Genomic DNA, 22,134 nt, shown 5'->3' on the forward strand with positions numbered 1-22,134 from the left:
ATGGGTGCTTTTCTGTGTGGTTTGGGGGAGTAGGCAGAATTGGGAGTCAGGAACATTTTAAATTCTAATTTTCTCTACTTCTGACTTGCTGTGTAACATTTGTCAGGAATTTAAACTTAAACTTTGCCTCATTTACCCATCTGTAAAATGGGGTCATATGTACTTACTTCACAAGGAAGTTGAGGCTTAGTTAATATTTGAAAAATGCTTTGAAATTCTTGGGTGAAAAGGCACTTTATAAGTGAAAAGTATTTTTTACTATTAGCAATGAAGTTTTTGTTTGTGTTAATTATTGTGTAATCAGTTCTTTAATTTTGAAGTATAGGCATGGCTGCTGGCAGAACTGAATAACTGCTCATCTTTTTTATGTTTGGGTCTTTGGCAGAAAAGAACTTACTGATAAAAACAATAAAGTTGCTTTTGGGGAAATACAGTGCCTTACTTCAGTAGAGGAGGGATGAGATACATTGTGAACTGTTGTGAGCTGCAGCTGCATTTACCATCAAACTCCAAGTTGGAGCTGATGAATGTTTTGTTTTTAGTGTCATGGAAACTGTGAGCCAAAGAACAGATATTCTGTTTATCTGGTAAAACAGCAGTTCCCTGCATAAAACATCAGTCACTTCCAAAGCAGTTCTTTAAATAGATACTGTGACTATAACCCCAAAAGTTGAAAGACTAAAAGTGCAGCAATTTTAAACCACCTCAAAACTTTCTATAATTGTATTTTTCTCTGTTTGAACATATAGATGAACTTAATAAACATAACTGCAGTAATTAAGATTTTTTAATACACCTCTATCCCAATATAACGCTGTCCTCGGGAGCCAAAAAATCTTACCGCTTTATAGGTGAAACCGCGTTATATCGAACTTACTTTGATCTGCCGGAGTGCGCAGTCCCGCCTCTCCCCTCCCCCCCCCCCCCCCCCCCCCCCCCCCCGGAGCACTGCTTTACCGCGTTATATCTGAATTCGTGTTATATTGGGTTGCGTTATACAGGAGTAGAGGTGTATATAGTTGTAACATTGAAATCAAGTGACCATTCAGTGTTTGTTTGTAATTGTGCAATTTTAATCTCAAACTTGAAGGAGTTTAAAAATTTCAAGTTATCCTACTCCATTAGAACTTTCCTTACCTTTTGTCTACAAACCATTTACTTCAGGACCTAAAATAGGTTTTTATTATTCAATACTATTTACTTTTTATATAGTCAAATATCATAATTTTTATAGTCAAAGAAATATCATAAAATTATTTGCAGAGATTAAATATCTTAAAGAGGACTCGCTCTCTCACAGGTAGAAAGGGAAATCAAGAGATGAAGATGGAGTAGAATAAAAGGAGAGGATAGGAAAGGTACAAGTAAGTAGTTTTTGCAGATTCCATTCTCCTTCCTGTATGAGGGAGGATACAGGAGTGGGATTAGGAGTAAGGTAGGTAGGTTTTTCTTTCATGTTTCTACTGGAGTGAATAGGAAGCTGAAGATGAGCATTTTAAAAAAAAGTGACTTTACTGGGGTGGAAGAGTGACAAATGGGGTAATACAGGTGAAAAGACTTTTCCCCAGCTATGAAATGTCCCAGGGAGCAAAATATCCGTTTGAGATACAGAGACTTAGCAGACTAACTCATGGGACTTATATCCAGATAAAACTATGATTTTTAAAACCTTCAATAGCAAGAAGTAATGTAGTCTAGAGCTGACCAATTGAGATGGAGCCTAATATGAAACAGTGGGAGAGAAGTCTGAATAATTTATGTAATGGCAGGTCAGATTCCTTAGTACTCCAAGGTCTCATTGATGTTCACCTCTGATCTCCCTGCATCAGAGGCTGGTATTGGTAAGGAATGCTTCTGTTGCTTCTCAATCACCACTTTGTCACCTGTGCACCTGTGTTCTCTTTCTCACCCAAGGATAACGCATGTCTCATCTCCAGGATGGTCAGTTGACACTTGTTCCCCAGAATTAACAGTCAAATCCAAAATACAGTTGTACTTAAACAGTGCACACTGTTTAATAGAGAGTGGAAGCACACACAAATAGAAGCAGTTATACTTTTTATTATGTAGGCATAAGGTAGGAGACCTAATAGACTTAATTTCAAGGTTAAAAAATGGTAATTGTGTTGTGGGATTTTTGGCATCCTTCAAGCTGTCTGCTTCTTAGCTTGTCTTTTCTATTGTGATTTTATGGTTCTGTGTTAGCTGTTGAAGACCAGTCTCTTTCATAGGGTGCACAGGCAGTTTAAATAAAAAGTCCTGTAAGCTTGGCAGCTGGGTGTCAAAGTTTTCACAGGCATGATGAGACATGACGTAAGCCTTGATATGTAAGGCACTTCTGATATTATACAGTCTTTCAATTTCCTTATATTTAGTGTAGTTGTTTTAAAAAAAAAACCTTTGTCCTCAGTTGTATGAATATTCTAAAGGATTCTGTTGTCCTTTTTATGGCTTGCACCTTTTGTTACAGGTACACATCCCATGGGTGTAAGTTGAGCAGACATCCTTTCTTTGTGTCAGATTTATTAGCATTTTAATTATGTTCTCGTCCCAGGTGGTCTTGTTCCTGGTTGGCTACAGATTGTAAGCAAAGGTATATTATGACTATTTTCAGTTTGCTAAGTATATGTAGAGCATTATAGCTCATAGCATGAGTACAATGTGACTGCTTAATAAAAATTGTCTCTAAGTAAATCAGTTTTCGATATTCTCAGTCTGCTGGCACATCAGAAGTGCCCTGCACAGATATAAAATTTGTATCTGCATCTGATCCACAAAAAATGATCTGCGGATATCCACAGATTTGCAGGGCTTTAGAATAATAAAATTTGGATCCCCATCCATCCACAATCTGCAAAAAAAGGTCCACAGACATTCACATCCACGGATGCGGATCTCTGTGGATATAAAGCTGATATCCGCGGATTTGCAGGGCTCTCCACGTTGGTAGTTTTATCTGTAAGCAACTTATATCTGAAATGGAAAGAAATAACTGTTGCTTGAAGTGGAGGTTGGCTTTTAAAGGTATACAGTTATACTTCCCTCCCGTATCCCAAAAGAGCTTTTTAGGCGGAGCTGAGCAAATAATTTTTCATGAATAATTTACCCTACAAGTTTAATTATTCTTTGCTTGCAGGATATCTGTTAGCTGATTGCAGTTTCTTCAGATTTGTTGCTAATTTATTTGCAAATTTTGGGGTTGTTTTTTTTTAAACTCCATGGATTGATTGTGGAGTTCTCTCCGTATGTGCTGGTCATACTGTGTTGGTTGGTTGTAATTGGTCAGGTGAGTGACATGGTATCATTTCTATTCCTTGATCAGATAAATTTGCAATCCCTTTTGTTGAAAATACTCCCACTGGTGAATTTAAAGTTGATTTCTGTGAAGACTCAGACGTAATTTTGCAATATTGCTTTCTGCAATCCGTTTTTGTAAGTAGAAATCAACTGTTTAGGGAAAGCATGCAGACATGGTTCAAGCACAGACAGACCAGTCTTATTTAAGAGTTAATGGGAATATTTTTGCACTTTTTTTTTGCTGTTTTGTCTTGTCTCTACTTATAAATTTCCAGAAATAAACAAATTCTATGACATGGGATCTCAATACTTTGTCATAATGCAGGTCATATGTTAATTGGGAGTCTGCTTTATGGACCGTATCCCTTCCCATTTGTGATTGTGTAACATTTTCCATCGCAACTACAGCAATTGCTTGCATGAAAAACTAATATTAGAAAAAGTGTATATATTCAGCTGAAATTAGTGTAGTAACTGCTTTTGTCCGTTTTAAAAAACAAAAAACAAAAAAACATGGTCTACTTTTTGCTCTTAACTTCATTTCTCCCCATCCAATTTTTGTGTCTTTCCTTCCCTGTTCCATCCCCACTTTATGTTCCCTTACAGCTTTGTTGCCGCCTCCTTCTCTTCCATTGTCTGCCTGTTTCCTCATTGCCTGTCATCTTCTCCATTTGTTTCCTGTTCCTTTGGATATGCCTGTCTGGCTACTTCATTTTCTTCTGTCCTGTTCCATGTCATGCTTCACATACTTGTGGCTGGCAGCTGGCTGGCTCTTCTTCCTTTTCATAGTTGCATTTACAGGCCTCCAGATTCTTTTTACAGTGAAGACCCCCAGACACCTGTTGAAACAGCTTGGAAGGGGGAAGACCAACATGTTCTGACCAGCCAGCTCTCTGCAGGCCAGCAGCAAGTGTTCCATAGACCACAGTGTTCAGTATGGAACTCATTGTTTAATGGCTCTTCCTGTTGTCTTACCAATCTTGACTCAAGTTTTTTTCGTTGTCCACACAACACAGGGAAAACAAGATCCTGATTTTAGTGGCAATAACTCAAGTTACGAATGCTCCTGCGTCTTACTTTTTTGTTTGCACTGCTGTGTTTAAAAATATAGTGACTTGTCTAATTAATAATGATGATTATTTCTGATAACACAAAAATGGCACTGCTGTATAGCAAACAAAATTTCATACTTGAAATTTTGGTTACTACACAGATTTTGTGCATAACTTCCAGCTATCATTACTTCTACTGTCTGTTTTATTACACATGTATAAACAAAAAATTACATATAAAGAATGTTAAAGTTGCAGAGTTGAGCACTCAAGTTAGGAAATGCCAGAATTAAGATTGCTCATGTGGCCTTAATTCGGCCTCTTTGCACATATGCATTATGATACTCCTGTTAATTACATGATCACATACTAATTTTCCCCAGGACCCATTGCCTTGATTAGTACACAGGATGGATGGTGCTTACTGAATGAGCAGTTACTCAGTATTTTGTTTTCTTATTGTTTATTGTGTGGCCCCATGCATTATTTACTACACACTGTCAAACCCTGCACAGAATAAAGAATTATTAATTTCCTAATGGACTCTTTGACAATTAACACTGTGGTATCTGAGTGCTTCACAAACAATTAATTTTTCTTTGCAACACCAGTGGTTTTATTCCTATTTGACAGATAGGGATCTGAGGCACAGACTTAATGTCAAAAGTATCCACTAATTCTGGATGCCCAATTTGAGATGCCTAGGACTTGATATTTGGAGTACTAAGCATTTTATTTGTTCAAAGCACTCCCATTGACCTTAGTTACAGTTGTGAATGCAGGGCACTTCTGCAAGTAAGACCCCAGGTGTCTCAAGTTGGAAACCCAGAAAATGAGGAAGACACATTTAGTGATACCTGTGAAAAAATTGGTTTATGTGACTTGTCCAGCATCTTGTCCAGGAACTCTGATAGAGGGAGGGATAGAATCCAATTTTCAATCCATAGCCTTTTTCACTGCATAACTCTGGTTCATCCCCTGAGCATTATCTGTCTTGTGCACTGAATGAGATGGATCATGTGGAAAAATAATAATCTTTTAATTTTGTAGTTGTATCTCATTTTCTGAGTTTTTAAAAAAGGAAACTGAACAAAGTTCCGTCATGTGGGACCATATTGACTTACCATCAGTTTCATCAGCAAGTGTAGAATTTTTAGATCCACTGTCTCTATCACTTGTACTAACAGAGTAACTGATAGCAATAATAGGCCATCATCTTTTGTGTGGGCTAGCCACTAGAGGGAGATGAAGCACATGTTTTTCCAGTGGGTTTCACAGCTATTTGCTGATGTCAGAGGAACTGAGAGATTCAGGAATCCTGAGTTCTAGACTTTATGAGGAATGTGTGGTCTAGTAGTTACAGACACTTCTTTATCTACCCACATAGTCTCCCCACCCCACAACTTGACTCCTTCTTCCTGGGTTCATCCATTCTGTCTCAGTCTCAGTCTCCTCGCCATTCTGGATTCCAATAGGCTGTTTCTCCTTCTCCACTTCATTGTCTGGGTGCTAACAAAGGAAATATTGAGAGCACAGTAGAGAGTCTCCCTGGTCTCAGTCTCTGTGCCTGGCTTAGATTATGTAGCCATGGGTTGGAGCATGTTCAGCACAGATGGAATTTTCAGAGAATTTATCTGCAAAACTTTAGCAAGTCTGATTTTGTAAAAAACGAGATTTTTCTGAGGTTTCTTACTTGGTAAAATGTGGGTGCATATTCATGGGACTAGCAAAAGGCATATCTCTTCCCAGAGGACCCTGTTATAATTGGGCATACTACTTTACCCTAATTGTGAGTGCAACAGTGAAAAGTGAGTGAAAGTTCATAGTGTCACAGTAATCAATAAGTTGTGTTGGGAAAAGATGCAAAAAAGAGACAGACTGAATTAGTGTAAACAGGAAGGCCTACTGATATAATTCAAGGACTGTGTTAAGATCATGCCTTGTAAACAGGAAGAATGTGGGAGCAGAAATCAATTAACCAAAATTGGTTTGTTGGAAATTAGACCTAATTGGTGGACAATATAATGAGAGGACAGGCTATTCAACCCGTGAATCCCTTTTGAGGTCCTCAAAAAAGAGACTTTGAGGGGTGTAAATTTGCAGAGGTGGAATTAAGGGAGGAAGAGTTGGCTACTGCAATGCTGGCTGACTGAAAGAATGGAAAAGAATAAGCTTCACCAGCTCTTGCAACCCTGGGATCCAGTGTAGCACCACTTGGCCTTAATTGTCCTGATCCTCAGAGAAGTTCTGACCAGACTGGGCCAAAGAGAGGGACCCAGATGACAACATCACATCCACATGTTCTGGTTAAATTCTGAACACCATCTGGGATGTGAGACTGTCTCATTCCTCCCTACCCCTCATGTGTCCTTTACCTTCCCCGCCTTATTTCTTCTCTTTTCTATCCCTCTCCTTTAGCCTTCTGTTTAATAAGAGTCAGGTTAGCTGGGCAAGACTGTATATTTTGCAGCAGTGCTTTAAGCCTGTGATGAGAGAGACAGATAAAAGCAACTCCCTATACCAGTGGTTTTCAATCTGTGGTCTGCAGACCATGTCTAAGATTTTCAAAGGGGTCCGCACCTCCATTTGAAAATTTTTTAGGGGTCTGCAAATGAAAAAAAGGTTGAAAACCACTGCCTTACACAGCCCAATACTGGTACAAGTTTGCCAGATCTTGGAGCGGCTGATGAGATTGTTGCTGTGCCTCTGTTTTTTCCAGCAAGTGCAAGTCAACACCAGAGACAGATGCTGTTCGTTTCTTTCCCCTTTTATGTGTGTTTGTCTTGGTTTGTCTTTTAGGAAACAGGATTGGACGTTATCAACAGCCACAACAGTTTCAGCCTATCTCAACTAACTTCTCTTGTCCCCAAAAGGACAGTTATCTAAGAGACTGTCAGAGAAGGGTTTTTTTTTTCTAAAAACACTGTCCAGCCAAAGGGAACAAAGTTTATAGTTAAAATGAAATTCTTGTTTAATACTTTACATTTCAAATGCTTTAACTGTTGAAAAGACTTTTAATGCGGTGTTTGCCATGGTACTGAGCAGGTTGTGGGCTCTGTATATCAAACCTCATTTAAAACTGTTTGTTTAATGTTGGACAGTTTCTGGGTCATGTTAACACCTTTGACTCTTGGGGCCACATATTCCATCTAAATTAATGCAACTGACCCTCATCTTCCTGCCAAATTTAAAGTCTCTGTTTCAAAGCATAGAAGTGTTAGAATGTCCCAATGGAATGGTTTTAAAAATTTAACATGGGCAAAATCTTTCCCGAACCATGAACATGTTTCAATATAATTTGAGCATGCTTCCTGTTACCTTAATAATTGTATCCTTTTGCATTGGAGTTTATTAGGCTAATAAGCTACCTTGCTAATATTAAGCAACTTACAGCTATCATTATGAAATCTCACGGATATGTGTGCAGTAACCATGTTCTTTTCAAGCTGCAAGAACTAGAGCTGACTTTTTGCAATTGGCAGTGGGGCAGCCATTAGTGAAATTCAGTCCACTCCCATCTCTTCTGTATCTTCTGTAACTACATAAGATCATTAATAGATGTGTTTATATAGCACCAGATATATGTAGTGCTTTGCAAACACAGTCTGAATACTCTCTTTGTAAACAGATACATATCCATGGGACGGAAGGGTCTTGAACAATTTGGTGAAGTTGTTTGGGGAATGGGGTTCTTTAAAACTTCTTTAAACACTGACATTTATTTTAAAAATACTGTAGTGAGGAGAAACCCCCAGAACTTGGTGTATAATTTATTAGTAAATGCATTCAATAATGTAATGCTTAGACAATTGCTCCTGAGGGACATGGAGTCGGCGGTGGCTCTGAGGCTGCCTGCACCCAACCCTGACACAGCACAAGGGCTGGGCCTGCCCCAGAAACACCCTGGAGCCCTGCCCCACCGCGCCAGGTGCACCAAGATAGCAAGCAAGAAGGACAATCTCTTGCATGCACGCCCAGCCCTGGCCCTGATCAAAGTGTGGAGCAAGCGGGCTCAGCCCGGCAGAATCCAAGTGTGGAGGGGCTTAGTGTGAGGGGATCGAGCTGTGGGGTGAAAGGGTTCTGTGTGGGGCAATCTGGGTACGGGTGGCTTGGTGGGGGGTCTGGATGCAGGGGGGATCTGGATACATAGGGGCTTGGTGTGGGGTACCGGATGCAGGGGGAATGGGACTCTAGGTGGTCCAAGTGAAGATGTTTGGGGATCAGCAGGGGGGTGAGAGGGATGGGACTCAACTGGGATACTCTGGGTTTGGGGGGCTCAGCGGGGTGTCTGGGTGCTGGGGGATTGGGGCTTAGTGGGGTGGGGGTCTGGGTGCCGGGGGCTGGTTGGGGGTGATCCAGGTGCAGGGAGGGCAGTGCTTGTCAGTGTGGGGGTTAGAGTTTGGAGGCTCAGCGCAGGGGTGGTCTCATGATGCAGGGGTGGGGGTCTGGATGGATGGAGGTGGAGCAGATCTGGGGATGGGGTGGATCCGGATGCAGTGGGTGAGGCTCAGCGGGGTGGGCTTTGGGTGCGGGAGGCTCGTTGGGGGAGTTATAGGTGCAGGGGATGAGGCTTGGTGGAGGAGTCTGGGTATGGTAGGGTCTACATGCACAGGGGTTGAGTGAATGGGGGAGCAGCAGTGAGCTCTTCCCCCACAGCTGAGGAGCAATGGGGGCAAGAAGCGGTGGGGGGAGATGTGGAGCTTCCTGCAGCCGGAGGAGGTTTCTGGGAGTGGCTATGGCCCTGGCTGCTCCTTGCAGAGGAAGAGGAAGTCCTATCCTCCCCTGCCTCCCAGCCACTAGCAGCTGAACCTGGCAGGACTTCCCCAGCCTTCTCCCCCCCCCCCTTGGTGATTTACCTCTGCGCTGGCTGCTTCAGGCACCCAAAATGACGCACCCGCATTTTTCTAAAGGGAAGCAAAAAAATTTATGGGGTACATTAATTTTGTGCACACATAGTAGTGCAGAATTCCCCTACAAGTAAACAGTTCAGTCAGTGGCATTCTAATAGTAAGAGACATTAAGTGCAAGGATTTATATTTAGTATTATTAGATGTAATAGAATTTCTTCACTGCTAGAATTTTACTGCTGGGTTGCAAAATTAAAAGGACAAAGATGAGTTGTTTTTTCAGACCAAGGCATATTTTTGGAAACTAATTACAAGTAAAAGGCAGTCATTTAGTGTCTTGAACAGTGTATTGTAATTTAGAGCAGAGCTCTTCATGCTCATGTTGCTGCTACTACTACCGATTTTCTTACAGTAGTAGTTGAGATCAGCTAGGGGCTCTTTGTACTATGTTCTGCACAGACATAAGAGATAGTCACTCCTCTGCAGATCTTACAGCCTAAATAGGGAAACAGACAAAAGGTTGGAAAAAAGAAGTATTATCTCCCATTTTACAAATAGGGAACTGAGGCACAGACTTGCTTCAGGTCATGTAGAAAACATGTGGCAGAGTTGGTAATTAGACTCAGGTTTCTTGCGTCCCATTCCAAATATCTTTCCTCTATTTGTTTAGTATTAGAATTGTTCTGCTTGGATTCTATAATATCTCTTGTTTTGTCCATTTGAAAATTGGACCCAAGAAAAATGGGTGAGGGAGCAAGTCTTTCAAATCCAGATTGAAGGGATAAAAACAAAACACCTTCCCTGAGCTTTATTTCCTGTGAAATTGGTTTAAGTGATGAGGCAGTAAAACAACACTCCCAGAATAACACAAGAAACTTGGTTAGTCAGAATCTGTACATTTTAATTCCCTTTCCCCTTATGAATACAGTCAACCAGTGTTCTTGCTCCATGTATTGTCTTATAAGGTTACAATGCACAATCAGTCCTAGTTAATCTGCATTAGTTTGTATCAATTAATTTGGTTTCCAGGAAGATTTAGGGATAACTGGTTCTGTAGTGTGTATAAATTGTCCCTCTATTAATCTCAAGCTTTAAAATTGCAAGTTAAAAGCAGTTTGCAGACAATTCAGATTACTAAATCTTGCTGCTATTATCAAGGGTAAGACACTCTTGCTGCATTAGTTAGACTTCAAGGATTATTGATTGGGAAGCTGCTTGCAGTTCCTAATGCCTGTCACAAGAAGACTGTGCTGAGTTAAGATGGAGTATATGATGAGATAAAGACTAGGTTAAAAAAGTGATTACAACTAGGGACCTGCAAATCACTGACCTCTATAGGGTTCCTCTGGTTTATCACTAATCTCACTTGCACTTGGCATTTTCCTATGTTGCTGTTCATCATTCATAGCTGAACGAGTAATTTGGCATGGAATGAACAGGAGGAGGGTGCAGCAAGTCCAGCAGCTGCGCTTGTTGGCACTGGATATTTAAACATCTACAGTGTAGCCAGCAGCGTGCTTGGCACAAATGTTAGCCAATAACACTTAAACAAATTGTTGTGAAGAGAATAGGAAGGCATTCATATTTAGTGCTTTCTTCAAACTGTGTTGTGTTAGATCTTTCTCATTTCTGTTCTATACGTTTGGGCAGAAATATTGAAACGAGATTTAAGAAAATTCTACTTTTGATGATGTATGATGTTTTGTATGGCCTAAAAAGCATTAGAGAGAAACAGATTGTTGATGTGAAATAGATGAAGACATTAATCAGGAGTTGTGAAATTCTCTACTAGGGGAGAGGTGAAGAGCTGGTCCTTCACGGTGAGGCGGTGAGCAATTTTTTCATATACAGTAATTATAGTAGTGTCTCACTCCGAAGTCTGTTGTTTCTAAGATGGTAGCAGCACACCATCTCCCTAGGACAAACATTAGGGGCAGGGATGTCTTCATCTTGTAATCAAAATGAAGCCTATTACACTAGGATGAGCAAGAATTGGAGTTTTGGGTCTCCATAAAAAATTGTTATGAGTAGAAACAGGGAAAGAATTGGAAACAGCAAGGTAGGCATGCCATAAAGTTTATGATACAGCCATCCACTTTATTTCTGTTGTTGTTTTAATATGGAAAGAAATATTAAATATTACAGAACAATAACTAAATGTACTGCAGTGCATTTTTTTTGCAAGTTGTTGTATGCATGCAGTATATGTAGAGAGTGTTACCCGCCACCGTTGGTACAATTTACAGTTCATTCATTAATAGGGTAGACAGTAATATGAGAAATTACTAGAACATTGTTAATTCTGTGGGTGAATAAACACATAATGTATTAATTTCTATTACTAGAAATTTAAAAAAACCCACTAAAACAGTAATTAATATGATTCCCAACAGTAAACTATTCATATCAACTTGACTTAAGACACCTTTCAACATTTCAGGAGGTAGACACTAATTATGAATTTCTTTAAGCATTTAAAATGTTATCAAGATTTTCTTTCAGGTTAGATATAGATGAATCAGACTCTTCTGTTTATTTATGGTTTGGCAAGTAGGTAGTTGTCATCATAGCTGTCAGATCTACAGGTATACTCTTATGTGAAACACTTTGAAATGCCACTGATTTCATGAAATTAATTGATGTAGGTTTAAATAAAAAAGAAACAAAAAGCAAAATGCCAGGCCTTTTTAAAAAAAATTGGATTTTTCTCTGGAATATATTCTAGATGTTTTATTATAAACAGAGTTTAATGCTGGATATAGGTTGACATGTTAAAATATATATATAAAATGAACAATGAAAAGATCATTAGAAATGTAAAGACATGTCTCAGAATTCGCTGAAAGAATTTTCTCTGTATGGGTAGTGTAGTCACACTTTGTCTGTGACAAATAAATAGAGCAGCTGCCAGCTGTGGTCACTACACCATTCACATTAGATGATGAACATTGCTTTGCTTTAAAAATGCTGACACTTTCCAGACTGCCAGCCAAATAAATACTTGGGGGATATGTAAAAATATCTGTAGGCTCAAAAGGGTTAATTCAGCCGAAATTAAAGTCATTTGCTGTACAATTAAGTTCTGTCATCCTCTCATATGCTAAGCGTTATTTTGAATCAATGGGAAAGGAGTATTTGGCTTCAGATAAACATTTATAGCCAGTTCTCTGAAGTAATTCACAACTGAGTTAGTGTGGTGAACAGTTTTAGACTAACTTCTACTTTGTGTCATGTTGTCTTTGTAGTCCGTTACGCTGTTAAAATCTACATAGGCAGCATGAGGAATTTTTTGTATTTAATTTCTTGTACAGCATTTGAGAGGTATATTATGTTGTAATCATATATCACATTTGGGCATAGCAAATAATTACAGTTAAAAACACTTCAGGTGTTAACTAAAATCTTAATAATGCCAGAATTAGTCCAACATATGCCAGTGTTTGCTAACTTATGAAATGCCAATGGTTTAAATTGTCTAGTGAGAATTTTATACCTAGTTTGGTTTCTGCAAAGAGTTTTCTGGTCCAAGAGCGCATATGTTTGTGATTGCTAGATCTTTGTGAAATTTTCATTCTGAAACCATATGAAGCTCACTTCATTTGGAGTTTTGTTGCAAACACAAAACTCATCCCCTTGTAAGTAACCCTGGGCAGACTTAAGGTTTTGATACAAAACCAACTCAATGGTTTCGATTTGTCTTTTGGGTTGATTCAAACATGGAACTTGAAGCAAAACTATGGGGTGTGAACCCCACAGGATTTATAACTAAAGAGAGTTGTAACAGTGCTGGAATGTAGGTACAAGCATGGCCAATATACCTCTGCTATGGGTAAGGATACAATTCTGTCACGGAGGTCACAGATTCTGTGACTTTCCAGGACCTCCGTGACTTCTTTCGGGACGGGGCAGGGTTGGAGCAGCTGTCAGGCCCTGGGACGCCAGTGCAGCAGCCCAAGGGCTGAAGCAGTGGCTGGAGTTGGGTCAGCCCCCCTTGGGCTGGAGCAGCGGCGGGGTTGGAGCAGAGGCTGGTGGTCAGCACCAGGGCTGGAGCAGCTAGCTGGCCCCGGGGCTTCCGGAGCAGTGGTCCCTGGGTCCCTGGACCAGTGGTGGTCAGCCCCTGCCGCAGTAGCAGGGCTGGAGCAGCTGCCGGAGGTCAGCCTTGGCAGCACTTTGACTGTTAGGTCCGCCCCCACTCCGGGCTTTTATTTTTAGTAAAAGTCAGGGACAGGTTGCAGACTTCCATGAAGTTTTGTTTATTGCCCGCAACCTCTTCCTGACTTTTACTAAAAATACCCATGACAGAATCTTAACCTCCATTATGAGACATAGCCCTCTTAAGTGCAGGGCTTGCTCAAGACAAGCCATAATGAAGAGAGGTCAGCGGACGAGGTGTCATATGATTGCCTGCTGGAGTCTATGAGCACCTGTACATGGGGAAATTTAGTCTTGAATAAGAGTGTTACACAGGGAGTTATAATGATGTGGTATAATTATATTGGTATAGTTATGCTGGTAAATTACCCCATGTAGAAAAGCCCTTAATAATGGAATGCTCCTGGTTTATTCTGGAGAAGATGAAGGTTGAGATAAGATCTTGAAGGAAGTTCCTCTGTGGAGGTCTAGGAGATATCCAGTGAAGGCTATGCAGAAGGTAGATGTATCCTCTCCCCTCCCAGCTTGCTGAAAACTAGGAAAGCTTTGAGGTACTTTTGTCATTTTGTGATGATAAGCAGGCCCTGAAAAAAAAGGGCCTTGGCCTGAACTATAGTTTGGACTTTATTTTATCTTTCTGGCTGGTATAATCTGCCCACTGGTTTACAATAATTGATGTTCACGCAAACCATGCAAATGAAAACTGGAAGTTAGCGGGGATTCTGCCATTGAATTAAATGAAATATGGATTGAGCTGGAACATAGTGTAAAACATAGTGTAAAACACAGGAAATTACACAAGAAAAAGGAAGGGCAGAGAAGGGAGGGATGTGATAGGTTATAAAGCAAGAATGTGATTTAGAATTGTAGCCAGTTAGTTCATTTTATCATCCATTTATCATTGTATTTATGTGATGTTATGGTCAACTCATGAAATAATAAATAAAATAAAAGACTACAGAATGCTGTGTATAAGGCTTTAATTGCTATTTTTTTAAACTTAAGAAAAATATAGCACTGGAGAAGCGGTTAGCTGGCTGAAGGAAATGGGCTTTGTGACACACAGAAAGAAAGGAGCTTAAAGGAAGTATATGGTGAGGAGGAAGGGAACACAATGTAGGGGAAGAAAGAAAAGAAATAGGGAATGGCTGTGAAAGAAAAAACAAAATTAGAGGGGAAAACCTGAGGAAAAACTATATTACCACACAGGAAGACATGAAGGGAGTTGTGTGAAGGGGAAAGAAGGAAGAAAACACGAGATGCCAGTTTATTTTGTATGGTTTAAAGCTAAAATATTTCAAAATGCCCCAAAATGTTTAATTTTATTAGTGGGTGTCTAACAGTTCCTGCTATGATTCAGGTTCCAAATGAATGTTCATTATAATTTCTATTTTCCCAAACTCCTATCTACCTATGAAGTTGTACAAGGCTACCTGAAACCTCCTCTGTGGCAGTGCAGTATGACCACAAATGTAATCAAGTGTACAGTCCCTGCTGCAAATGAGACAGGGCATTCCTGACTAGAGATCTTGGGTTCTAGGAATTCACTTCCTCTTGGTTCTCCAGATCCCAGAGTTGTTGACTTTCATGATATGCTGCAAGATTCCCCCGTTTCCCCCCGATTTTTCTTTGAGGTGTTATGGAGTGGATAATAGAAAATTCATTTTGGGGTTGGGATGATTTTCTGAAGAAGATTCTTGGAATGTCTTTTAGAGGCATAATAACTCTGACTAATCTCTCTTAATTTTATACAGCCATAGAGAGATATCAGTGCAATATTTAAATTACCCCCTCTCAGTCCATTTGATCTTCATGGGGTATGAGTTTTTTTAACCTAATTAGGAGAATTTAAATGCTGACATCGACTACCACTGGCAATGTCTAATACACTATGCACAGGCAACCTTAATTCTGGCATTTCCTAACTTTTGAGTACTTGACTTTGCAACTGTAAAGTTCTTTTAACATAGTTTTTGTGTGTAGTTTTAAATTGTGTAAATCTAAATTGCATGTTCTCCCACTCTTTCTTCTGAATCTGTAAAATGTAGCAGTTTGTGTGCAGAGGAGTGCCTACCTTTTTAAGCAGATGTTCTTAAAATACAAAATCTTATAAACCACCTTTGGGGATTTCCCTCCTCTCAGCTCAGATGGCATGGAGTGTGTATAGTGGTGGGGTAGGGGTGGGGATTATGTGTATCTCTGAGAATTCCATGAAGCAAGCTCTCCAGATATGTAAATCCACTGCATTTATAAAGCGTATTTTTAAAGTTGTGATAATTTTGATTCAGAGCTTTGATTGAGATTTTCAACTGACCCCTTTTTCAGATAGTGATTGATTGATTGTTTTTGTATATTATAATAGGAATTACTCAACTCCTCACACTTGAGAGAAAAAGGGTGTTTTTGAGCAATATGACCATAACTCGTTTAGTCATATCACTTAACATTGTGATATAATTGTGATTTAGTTCTACTCATGTCACAATTTAGAATTCCAATATTTTTAATATGTTGAGTTGAATCCCCTATAATCTCATACGGCTCTCAGACTGATTAGTGCAAAATAAGTTGTTCACTAATCTATCCAAAACAAAGGAAGCACATAATTTGATATTTTGCAGTTACTTATTTTACAGTATGTGCAACTAGCAAGTTGTCATTTGAAAATCTGGCAGTCTCATGGGACAAACTCCTGCATTACTCCTGGGGGAATTCTGCGCTTAAAAATTCTGTGCACAATATTTTAAAATTCTGCATATTTTATTTGTCAAAATAACACTATATAACCAAGCCAGTTTCAATTATTTTCATAATTTATTTCAAAATACCTGTCAGCAACTATGCCTGTAACAGTACAGACAACAACAAAATTTTCCCCAGGAGTAAAGAGTTAAAGAAATTCCTATGACAGCCCAGTTCCTGTTTCTCTGCTCCCTCCCCTCCAGAGCCCCACTGGGGAGGGGCCAGACACCTGCACCCTCTCCCCACTGGGGGGCCAGACACCTGCAACCTCTCCCCACCCAGCCCAGACACCCGCACCTCTCCCCGCCAGAGCCCAGCTGTGGGGCATCCCCCTAGCCCAAACAACCCACATCCCTTACTCCCCAGAGCCCAGGGATCCAGAGGGAGATACAGCCTGATGCTGGGTCCCAGGCTTGTATGGAGTTTCCTGCATGTTGCCTCCTTCCTTCAAGGCATGCTGGAAATTGCAGGTGCCCCGAACCTTCAAGTTTCTCCCTGTCCCCCCCTCTCCCCCAGCAGTGTCTTCTATTTACAAGCTGCTGAGCTGGGTTTTGCCGGGTCCAGTGGCCCCAAGTGGCAATCAACAGCTCTGCAGTGCCAGTTCTGCAGAGAGAAAGGAAATTCTGCACAGAACGTTAATTCTGTGCAAATTCTGCATTGCACAGTGGCGCAGAATTCCCCCAGGCGTACTGGTTTTCCTAGGTCCTACCACATCTGCCAAATCCATCTTGTCGTTCTGGATCATTCCATTTCTAAAACAGAGAACTTGTCATATAAACTTGGCTAGAGTTTCCACTTGTGTATCGACACTAGTGGTCATAATAATCAGTTCTGTTCTCGAATAGATGCAGCTATGTATTCCACTTACGTGTGTATGCTCCCAGAGCACCAGAGCTGAAGAATTTTGCCTAGCAGTATCCATAGAAGGGCAGCGCTCGTGCCTCATGGCCATAGCTCCTCCCCTGGCTATATGAGGCAGCACCATCCTTACCCCGTAAGTTCCTTCTTACTCTCCGTGGCTGGAGTCTGAGCTGTTTGTGGTCTTAACCTCACAATTTCTCACTATTTTAGTGTATTTTTCTAGTTTTATTTAGTTAGGTTCAGGGAAATGTATGCCAAGGCATTCCCTTTGCCTGGACCTTACCAAACAGGACTCTTGTCACCAGTGCCTCCTTGATAGGTTACTGGAGGTTTAGGGCCTGGGGTCAGAGCAGGCAGCTCCACTGTATATCAGTGTCCTGCAGCTTCGGGCCACCTAAGATGTCTGTCAAGCTTTCCTAGATCACATCAAGGGTTCAGTAGTTCATATGCTTACTGACAGTACTGCAGCCATGCATTGTGAACAGGCAATGGGGAGTATGCTCCAGTGTGCTATGCTAAGAGGTGATCAGGTTGTGGCAGTTCTGCATTGATGAGAGTATCGCTCCAATAACCAATCACTTGCATGGGGTCCAGAATCATCTCCCAGGCCATCTCAGCAGGAATTTTCCCCGGGACCATAAGTGATGTCTGAAGCACAGTGTTTTGTGAGTCATCTTTGCAGCCTAGGACATCTTGATGATCAGCCTGGTTGCTACAAGGGACAACAGGAAATGCTGTCTATTCTGCTCTTAGGGGAGCCTCAGTCCAGGCTTCTAACTGATACCTTCCACCTCAGCTGGAAATTGGCTTTCCTGTTGCTTTTCCTCCTAACTTGATCATTCCACAAGTCATTCTCAAGCTGGAAGTGGATCGGGCCAAGCTCATCCTCATTGCCGGTTTGTTTACCTGCCGCGTCCGCAGGTCTGGCCGATCGCAGCTCCCACTGGCTGCGGTTCGCTGCTTCAGGCCAATGGGAGCTGCTGGAAGTGGCACAGGCTGAGGGACGTACTGGCCGCCGCTTCCAGCAGCTCCCATTGGCCTAGAGCAGCAAACCGCGGCCAGTGGGAGCCGCGATCAGCCGGACCTGCGGACGGGACAGGTAAACAAACTGGCCCGGCCCGCCAGGGGCTTTCCCTACACAAGCGGCATCCCAAGTTTGGGAAACACTGGTATATTCTATACAATAATTAGATTTAACCAAACCAGCAACAAATGTGTGCTCCTGGATCACTATATTGGTTTAATATGGAGCCACAGACAGTCCTCTTAGACACTCCAGCCTATATTACCATCCAGACAAACTGGACTTCTGTGATAATAGGTTATTAATACCAAAAATCACCAGACATTAGGTTCTTCCAGCCTCAAGGGGCCAGTCCTTTACACAGGTCAATGGATGCTCAGAACCTTCATCAAGGACAACGCTGTACCCAATGCTTTAGTAAACTAACTAAAGATTTATTAGCAAAATTCAAGTATGTATTCCAAAATGAATAGCAGGGATGTTAAATCTGTTATGTTGCCCAAATAGTTTTTGGGGACCATAGTCCTTTCGTTCAAAATTTCCTCTGTCAGAATTCACGAGTCCAGAGATGGGGTAACAAAGAGGTATCCGGGGCCTTTGTTCTCGCTTTTTATGTCTTGACACTTTTTGCTGAAAAAATGCTTACTGTGTTATGGGGTCAAGCCGTTCCATGGTGGACGTGCTTGGCCATCAGTTCTTCATATGAATTGCAAAATTTTGCTTGCATCTTTTGCATATGTGCTGTTTGAGGTGTCTTTGGGAATGACATGCAGGGGCTCTTGTTTATAGTTCCTTTGTTATTCCCGAAGAGCTAACCTGAGGACATTTCTCAGACTCACAACATGCTTGAGTTACAAACATCTAGCAAAATTTCATAATTCCACACATGTCACTCTACACAAATTATAACCAGCTAATAATACTCAGCAGATTAGACATTTTCCAATGATACCTCACAAGGTATACTTTGTACAAGATTTATCACAATTTTGTAAAAGTGGTGACCCATATTAGTATAGATGGTCACCTTCCCCTTTAGACATCATCATGGGGCATATCTGGAGATGGTGACGTAAAGCCATTTGAAACAATATTTTATAGGCTTCCAATTTTCTGTGTGTAACTGGAGTAGCTCCCCACCTAGACCAGCTGGCATCTGCTGAAGTGACTGCAGACTTGGGAGCATAAAATGCCAGCACTGGGGATGTGGCCAGTAGATTCTTTATACCCTCAAAAGCATGCTCCAGTACTTTATCCCAAAGCTGTACAGTCTGTTTTAAGTATTTCATAAAAGGTTTGGCCTTTAGAGGACTGATTTGGTGTGACTTGCTCCAAATTTTTATCATATCAAGGAATCACATCAGTTCTGATGAATTTCTAGGTGATAGCATTTCAACTATAGTTTTTACTTTTCTGAATCATTTCTCAGAACAAATCTATATGGTGTGGTGAAATTTTCTGCCCCCAGTAGGGTGGGGTATTATGGGCCCGCCATGCTTTTATACTGAATGTATAAAATGTTCATTTTACTTGTGTCTAACAATTCCTACTTGTTACATAAACCATCTATATATGATGATTTTTCCAGTCTTCGTAATTTACTATTACACAAATATTTGTTTTAAAGCCTGCCTGGAATACTGCATACTTTAGTCAAAGTTGTTTATCATTTGGTGTAAGAGTCTCATTTTCTGGAAAGAAAATGCTGAGTCTGTTTAACGTGAACAGTATGATTCATGCTACTTCAAATAATTTTGCATGCTAGGTATTTTATTTGTTTGGTGCCTGATGGTTGTTAGAGGCAAATTGCTTCCGCAAAAAAATGTTCACTTTTCTCTCTCTCTCTCTCTCTCTCTCTTTTTTTTTAATAGCAATGCTCCCATTTCACCAGTAAATTATAATAGAATATTTGTAGTAACCAATATGTTGTTAATCATGCAGAGATGATGTTCTAGGAGGAGTTAGACATTTTTCTATTTTAAGTAGTAATTTGTATAAAATGAACAAGATGAACTTTTGCTTAGCAGGCAAAAATTTAAACTAGTAAAGAATTGGCATTTAAAATTGGTAAATATCTAAAGCTAACAGTCTTCATTGCGTATTATCTAGTAATATTCATTGTTAAAGCAAAGTGCAACTTTGGAATGTGTGTTTTCTGATTTATACTAAAAGATATTACAAAATACATGTATTATTTGTGGGGGAGGTTTCTTTCATTGATTGCTAAATAAGCATAGACATTTTCAAATGCTTGAAATGTTGTGAGCTTTTAATATTGTGGGTATCCTTGGTTTATTAATCACTGTCTTCAGATTAGGGTTTGAATAGTGTTTGGATATTTTTTGAGTGCAATACTATGGTTTGTCACACTTGGGACAGATATCTAGTTAATGTTTTGTATAATCAGTGATTGTCTTTCTGACTCTTTCCACACTTTGGCAGAGACTGACTTTTTAACCATCTTTGATGGTGAGGCGACGCTCAGGAGGCTGTTCCCACTCAATGTTAATGTTATTTGTCAAACATCTGAGATTTAATAGAGAACCTCAAAGCCACATTTTAAGGCTGGATGCTGTAAATACTTGACTTCAGTGGAATATTCCTCTTGTGGTGTTTCCAGGATTGGGACTTCAATTTGTAAAGCTGGTATTAGCAAGTAGTAAATTTTAAAAAGAATCACACGTGCTTGATAAATCTGAGAATACAATGAACACAGAAAGATTAGAACATATCAGTACATAATTGTGTGAGGGATATTGTAGACTCTGGTTTCTTTTTTAAACTGCCTGAGCTTAAATTTAAAACGTGTGAGCGCAACGTCTTCACCTTCCATTCCCCCCCCCTCACTTTTTCCCCACTCTCATCTAATTGTTCACTCATTTTCTATTCCTTTTCCACTTTCCCTCCTCGTTTATTCCATACCCCACTTTCATTATTGGTTCCTCTTTGCCATTTGCTTTCCCCCTCCATCCCATACTCCACCTCCCTCACTTTCACTGTGTGGGTGTGAATAAGATGGGAATGGGGGGGGATAGAGCAGGGAGAAGCTCTTTCCTTGTCTGCCCTGGACAGCATGAGCAAACAGAATCAGGGAACCTTCTTCCGCCACCCCCACCATAAGCCACCATAAGCATTGGCAGGGGTCAGAAAGATGAAGCTCCAGGAAGTCTTCCACAGGTCCCTCGTACTGAAACAACCAGGGTAAGGGGTGGGGCCCTGGATTTCTCCTCCCACTCAGCCAGCAGCACTGGAAACAGTAAATGGAGCTATGGAGCACTTTCCCACCCCTTTATGGTATTGCCTGGGAAGTGGCTGTTCTTACGGGGAGCCATGGAGCATCTTTCTCACTGTTGACTATTGCTACCAGTAGTGGCCAGAGGGGGTGCCACATCTCACACCCTCCAACCCCAACCAGCAACATACTAGGGCAGCTGTTCTGCATGATGAGCGCAGCCCTGTGTGTGGTGCCTGCAAGCCAGGAGACAGCCATACTTTCGTAAGGCTAAGTGGGGAAAGTCTGGTTGTTCCCTTGAATGGGTAGGTTAATTGAGCTTTTTATATGGTTAGAGTTTTCTCCTGAGATGAAGGTTTTAAAGGATGAGTGGGCATATGTGGGTTTCCAGGGTTGATTAGATCAATCATAGATTACAAAATTACTGTGTTTCTGTTGCATTTTAATTTGTTAGCAAAAGAAGTTATTGCCTGCATTGTGATTTGGGCGTGGGAGGGTGTGAAGTGTCCTAAATAGTGCTGAACTTTTGCTTCATTGAGAACTAAATCAGAGTTGCTGATTTCCGGAAAGCCTAAACTAAGCTGCTGCTTTACCTTTTTCTTTCCTCACCACCCCATGCCTTTATTAGTACATGGAAGAACCTATTTAAAAGAAAAAAATCCACACTAATTGTCACGTAAATGGTTTGTTAAATTAGTTAGCCTACCTCTGTAACAAGCACTATGTATGACACTGAGTGTTCTGGTTAAACTTGGAACTCCTGTTGCTGCACTACAGAATACCAGAGAAGGGATGTGTGCCAGCGCCTGCACTCCTTTTTAGTTTATTGAGTTGTGGCGTTTGTTTCAAATGTCAATATACCCTAGTAGTTCTATTGATTCTTCCCACCAAATGATTGATTATATGAGATGTCTTTATTAAAGGTGG

The 22,134-nt window shown here is 40.6% G+C and overlaps 1 protein-coding gene across 18 annotated transcripts in view; it reads left to right on the forward strand.

The window, feature by feature from the left end:
* TCF12 (transcription factor 12) overlaps positions 1-22,134 on the forward strand; it is a 304,994-nt gene that overhangs the window by 183,659 nt on the left and 99,201 nt on the right. The gene's annotated exons all lie outside the window — the stretch shown is intronic.

Source organism: Chrysemys picta, chromosome 10 (assembly GCF_011386835.1).
Source record: "Chrysemys picta bellii isolate R12L10 chromosome 10, ASM1138683v2, whole genome shotgun sequence".
In the NCBI taxonomy this organism is placed as follows: Eukaryota; Metazoa; Chordata; order Testudines; family Emydidae; genus Chrysemys; species Chrysemys picta.